This window comes from Coregonus lavaretus (assembly GCF_964263955.1).
Source record: "Coregonus lavaretus genome assembly, chromosome: 17".
Lineage (NCBI taxonomy): Eukaryota > Metazoa > Chordata > Actinopteri > Salmoniformes > Salmonidae > Coregonus > Coregonus lavaretus.
The window spans coordinates 32,426,645-32,432,644 of record NC_140004.1 but is presented as its reverse complement, the minus strand read 5'-3'; positions in this window follow the sequence as shown (position 1 = coordinate 32,432,644).

The following is a 6,000-nucleotide window of genomic DNA, read 5'->3' as shown; positions in this document are numbered from 1 at the left end:
GTGACTCCCAATCAGAGGCAACGAGTGTCAGCTGGGGCTGGTTGTCTCTGATTGGGAGCCATATTTAAACTGTCTGTTTTCCCTTTGTGGTTGTGGGTTCTTGTTCTGTGTTGGTCTATGTTACCGAGGACGTTGTGAGTCGTTTGTTGTTTTTGTTTACTGTCCGTGTTTATCGCTAATGATAAATAAACATGTTCGTTCATCACGCTGCGCCTTGGTCCTCCTCTCTTAACGACGATCGTGACAGGTAGTAGGGATGACCAGGGATGTTCTCTTGATAAGTGTGTGAATTGGACCATTTTCCTGTCCTGCTAAGCATTCAAAATGTAATGAGTACTTTTGTGTGTCAGGGAAACTGTATGGAGTAAAAAGTACATTATTTTCTTTAGAAATGTAGTGAAGTAAAAGTTAAAAGTAGTCAAATATAAATAGTAAAGTACAGATACCAAAAAACCCCGACTTAAGTAGTACTTTAAAGTATTTTTACTTAAGTACTTTACACCACTGCCCTCGGTGCAAGCCTCGGGCTCCGAGAACTTCACCACACCTACTTCACCCTCATTGACTTCCATTTCTCCTCCTGTCTTCAGCTCACTTTGCTTACACTTTCTACCATTCTTTTTTAACAAACCATCTCCATTTTTTCTGCCATTTTTTACCGACTCAAGCTCACCCTCTTCCTCCCCCTCTCTCTTAGACCTCCTCTGCCTCTCTTTTTCCCTCCATTCCTCCTCCATATTCCAAGTATATGTCGCCTTATGATAATACTGCACTTCTCCTGACATACATCTTGTTCTTGCATTCTCAAGGGACGCCATTTAACCTGCTGTCACAATCTCCATACAATGAGCACGAACCCCTCGGGATGTAGCGTTCAACAGTACATTCCACTTGTAAAAAAGCTGCTTCTTCTTGATGTTCTTCTACATTGAAAAGATGGTGCCGGAGACGATCGCTGCCGTTTTACGGCCCCCTAACCAATTGTGCTATTATGTGTGTTTTATCGCATTATTTGTAATTGATTCTGTACATAATGTTTCTGCTACCGTCTCTTATGACCAAAAATAGTTTCTGGATATCAGGACATCGATTACTCACCTCGTATTGGACGAATATTTTTTCTACCACGTGACAAGTGGTACCGGAGCGCCAAGTCTAGGTCCAAAAGGCTTCTTAACAGCTTCTATCCCCAAGCCATAAGACTCCTGAACAGCTAATCATGGCTACCCGGACTATTTGCATTGTCCCCCCCACCCCACCCCCTCTTTTACGCTGCTGCTACGCTCTGTTTATTATCTATGCATAGTCACTTTAACTCTACCCACATGTACATATTACCTCAATTACCTCGACTAACCTGTGTCCCCGCACATTGACTCTGTACCGGTACCACCTGTATATAGCCTCCCTACTGTTATTTTATATTACTGCTGCTCTTTAATTTTTTACTTATCTATTTTTTACTTAACACTTATTTTTCTTAAAATTGCATTGTTGGTTAAGGGCTTGTAAGTAAGCATTTCACTGTAATGTCTACACCTGTTGTATTTGGCGCATGTGGCCACAACGCTTTTCCTATTTTTTATTTAAAAAATTTAGCCCCCTTTTTCTCCCAATTTCAATTACGATCTTGTCTCATCGCTGCAACTCCCCTCGGGAGAGGCGAAGGTCGAGTCATGCGTCCTCTGAAACATGACCCGCCAAACCGCGCTGCTTAACACCTGCCGTTTAACCCGGAAGCCAGCTGCACCAATGTGTCGGAGGAAACACAGTTCAACTGACAACTGACAACCGAAGTCAGCCTGCAGGTGCCCTGCCCACCACAAGGACTCGCTAGAGCGCGATGAGCCAAGTAAAACCCCCCCGGCCAAACCCTCCGCTAACCCGGACGACGCTGGGCCAATTGTGCGCCGCACTATGGGACTCCCGTTCACGGCCGGTTGTGACACAGCCTGGGATCAAACCCGGGTCTGTAGTGAAGCCTCAAGCATTGCGATGCAGTGCCTAACACGCTGCGCCACTCGGAAGGCCCCGCAACGCTTTTCCATTTTAAACAAGCGCGCTCTTTCAACTACCGTCCACCGTCTCCTGAAAATAAATCTTTGCTGTTGGGACAGCTTTATTTGGGCCCTAACAGTTTGTGGGCACCGTTTGTCACCGTTATAGCGCACTTAATGTAATGTTTAGTGTTGTGTTGTGTTGTTTAGTGGCTTTACTAGCATGCATCTACAAAAAACAATGGAGTTTACCACCAAGATTTACATGCTAAAATCTCCACTGTGGGAGGGAGGCACACACACGCAGGAGGCAGGCATCATACCATACCAATCAATACACACACCACCAGTCCAGCAGCAGTCTAATGAATACTTCTCTTAATCAACGTTATTTGGGATGCGGCCATTAACTTATGCAGCATCCCAAATGGCACCCTATTCCCCTTCTCTCGCTCCCTCCTTTAGTTTTTGACAAACCCTTTACATAGTCCCGGGGGGCATCCTCCTCTTCATTCACCTCCTCTTTAGCTGTGAAATACATTCCATCACTGTTAAATTCCAAAACCAACTGGCAGGGGAGTCAGATTCCTAGTGTGCAATTCTGGTCTTCGCAAAGCGACTTACAGTAGAAGGCTATATTCGTATTAAGTAGACCAGTGTTTTATCTTTGATACTACGTCACTGTTGACATGACAACATCGAATGAGAACCTAAACACATCAGTGTGGATGGAGCAATCTATTGGATGAAAGCAATCAACGTTGGTAACTTTCTGGCTACAAGAGAATTTACCCTAACACAGACAGGCTTAATATCCAATATAGAGTATTGATTTCTATCATACGTCTGTCATAAGTCTCACACCCTGAAGGCCAAGCCCATATCTTCTAGCCTGTAGCTAGTCTATTAAGAATATCTAGTGGGCTCTCCTGGGCTCCCATAGTAACTAAGTGGATGTCAGTCTTGCTAATCACGAATGTTCTACTGAATCTGTCAAAGAAAAAGTCAGTGAAATAAATATTTCAAGTCCCACCTTCTCAGTAAAAGCTATCAGTATTAATATATTCGCCACAAGGAAATTCAAAAAACTGCTGGGCCATTTAGCAGGGACTTCTACCTGATTTAACCTTCCCTTTGGTAAATAACAGTATAACAGTATAATGGATTTTATGCATAAAATGTAAGTAATTTAATTTGCCATGGATCCAAGCTCCTGCCAAGTAAATGCTTCATAAACTCGGCTGTGGAAAATGCTGGCCTGTGGGTACAGAGCCCCTTACTACAATGATATAGATAGCTTAAAAAATATGAGAAGCTGTCTCTTTATTGTTGCTGTGTGTGTAATGAATAGTATCCCTCTTAAAATATGAAAGAAAATATATCTTATATATGTTAGAAACAAAGGTTTTCATAGGCTATATGATTTCCTATAGCCTACACTCACCAACATTGTTCTTTTCCAAAGGCATTTCTCTGATGGCCAATGGAACAGCAGATGGGCTTACCAAAAAGACCCAATAATATCTATGTGTCGACCTTTATAAGGTCAACAAAGCTCCCACGCAGGTGATTGGAGTGTCCCACAGGTAATTTGTTACAGATTAAATGATGACAGGAGAGAGAATGAGAGAAATTGATATAGGGATGCAAGCCCTTGCTCATAGGACCGGCCTCACTACACCAACAACAGCTCACAGACCTTCAATTTACAATACATACATAGACAATACAAAGTAATTACCAATTCATAGTACCAGCCAGTTTAGCAATTTTATTTGAGTAAAGTGCCAGTGTCTCCATTGCTGCTGGTTGACCTGTTTGGGGGGCAGTCAGCCGATGACTGCTGACATAGTGAACTAATGACAGCGGTGTACACAGACGGGGATGGTGGACTTAACTATCGGTGCATGTAATCACTATATGAACTCTCAAAGAAGAACAACACCCAATAATAACAATAGGGGTGGATTCAAATATCCTGTTGGAAAGCTAAATGGCCTCTTTTTCTCCCCTCATCCCATCCTCCCAGGCACTCTATCCACTTTCTACTCATGGTGTGTGTGTGTTTATTTTCCAGTTTCCTCTATAGACCATAACCATATATCATTGGGGCACTTCTCTGCAGATGCATTAGCCAGATTATACATCACATCTCTCCAGGAGGAGGGAGGGAAAAGGAGTATTGCAGGCCAGGGCATTTAGACTGACTGTGGGAGTAAACAATGGAGGCATGAATGCCTCCTCAATGCAGGTATTCTGGGAATAGGTGGGCTTTGGCTGAGAAAAACAACATAGAGGAGAGATTATATGCAGACGGAGAGGTCATTGGCACTAGGGTAGCATAGATCAAATGAAAAATGGAATAGACAAATAGACTACATAATGGTGAGACCCATTAATAGGAAATAGGGTTTGTTGAAAGAGTACACATGTGCAATGGTTGTATGTTTATTCATAAGGGGAGAAACATTAAAACCAAATACCTGTGCACACAATTTCACTAACAATTACTACATCATAATACACAGTCCTGATCACCATTTGAGACAGAACTATAAAATACTTACATTGGAAAGGCCACAAACCTACCCAATGCAATGCAATGATTCTGTTCTCTTATAGGCCTACTTACTGCCATCTAGTGTCATTTATGAATTAACATCAGTGCAGAGAATCTTTGAATTAGTCTAGCAATTCTTTCACAGGTTACCACCATTAGTTTTTTATGACTGAAATAGGGAAAATATTTCAATATCCTAACCTAAACTCAATTACAATGATAAAGGTCCCTGGTTTAGGCCATAACCTTATATTTTCTAAAAGACTTTAATAATAAATAATAATAGATGTATTTTATATAGCACTTTTCATTACAAGTAGAATCTCAAAGTCGCTTTAAAAACAAAATAAACAAAAACAATTTAACAACACAAATGTAGGGATCTGGCAGTTATTGGGTGATGGTGTTGCACAGCTTTAAATAATAAGCAGTTGAGAAAGGTAGTATCTTGAGAGGAGGGAGCATAGATGGTACAGCCAGGCAGAGAGGTAGAGACATCTGACAGACAGGCACCGGAGCTCATCGGGTACCTCGTTGTCTTCGTTAGTCACAGCAGCTCCTCCGTAGGTAGGCTGGATCGTCAACTACTGAAATGTAGCACCCACCTGGGTAATGCTTCAGTGACTGTAAAAGCGCCAGTACACCTCAGCAATGGTCCAGAAAAGCCCCCTAAGAAGCAATCCTCTGCATCCCCTCATCACAGTCCACTTCCCTCTAGAAACTGTAGCAGGGGGGCAAAAAGCAGATGCTGTTGATCTGGTGTTGCTGCATCATTCAAATCATAATTAGCAAGCTAGCTAGCTAGCCAACCCAAATATAAACAGACTTGCCACAATCACTCCTGCAATTGTGTGGGTCACAACCAGATATTTCAGTTCATCTATCAACAAAAGTTTATAAAAAAAATGCAACAAAAAAGAAACACTTAAAAACACTTCATAATTACAATAGGTCTATTTACTGAGCTCTCTGCCTAGGTTACCTCACAGTGCCATTTACTGACTTTATTGTCCCCTTGGGGGTAATTTATTGCAGTACCATGTAGATGTTTTAAAATTGTATTATTATTTTTTTACTAGGCCAGGCAGTAAAAAAAACCTTACCTGTTCTGTTTAAAGGGTGAATTAGCTCTAGAATAAGGTGCCATTAAGGACACATCCTCTGGAATATAGTGCCAATTGGGACATAACCTTAGTCTAATATTTTAATTAGAGAAAGAGGACTCTGCACCGCAGGTGGTCACCCACTCCGGAGATAAAACACCAGAGAAAATATGTACTACTTCTAAAAATCCACCTTTCCAGAAATAAGTCTCTCACTGTTGCCGCTTGCTACAGACCCCCCTCAGCCCCCAGCTGTGTCCTGGACACCATATGTGAATTGATTGCCCCCCATTTATCCTCAGAGTTTGTACTGCTTGGTGACCTAAATTGGGATATGCTT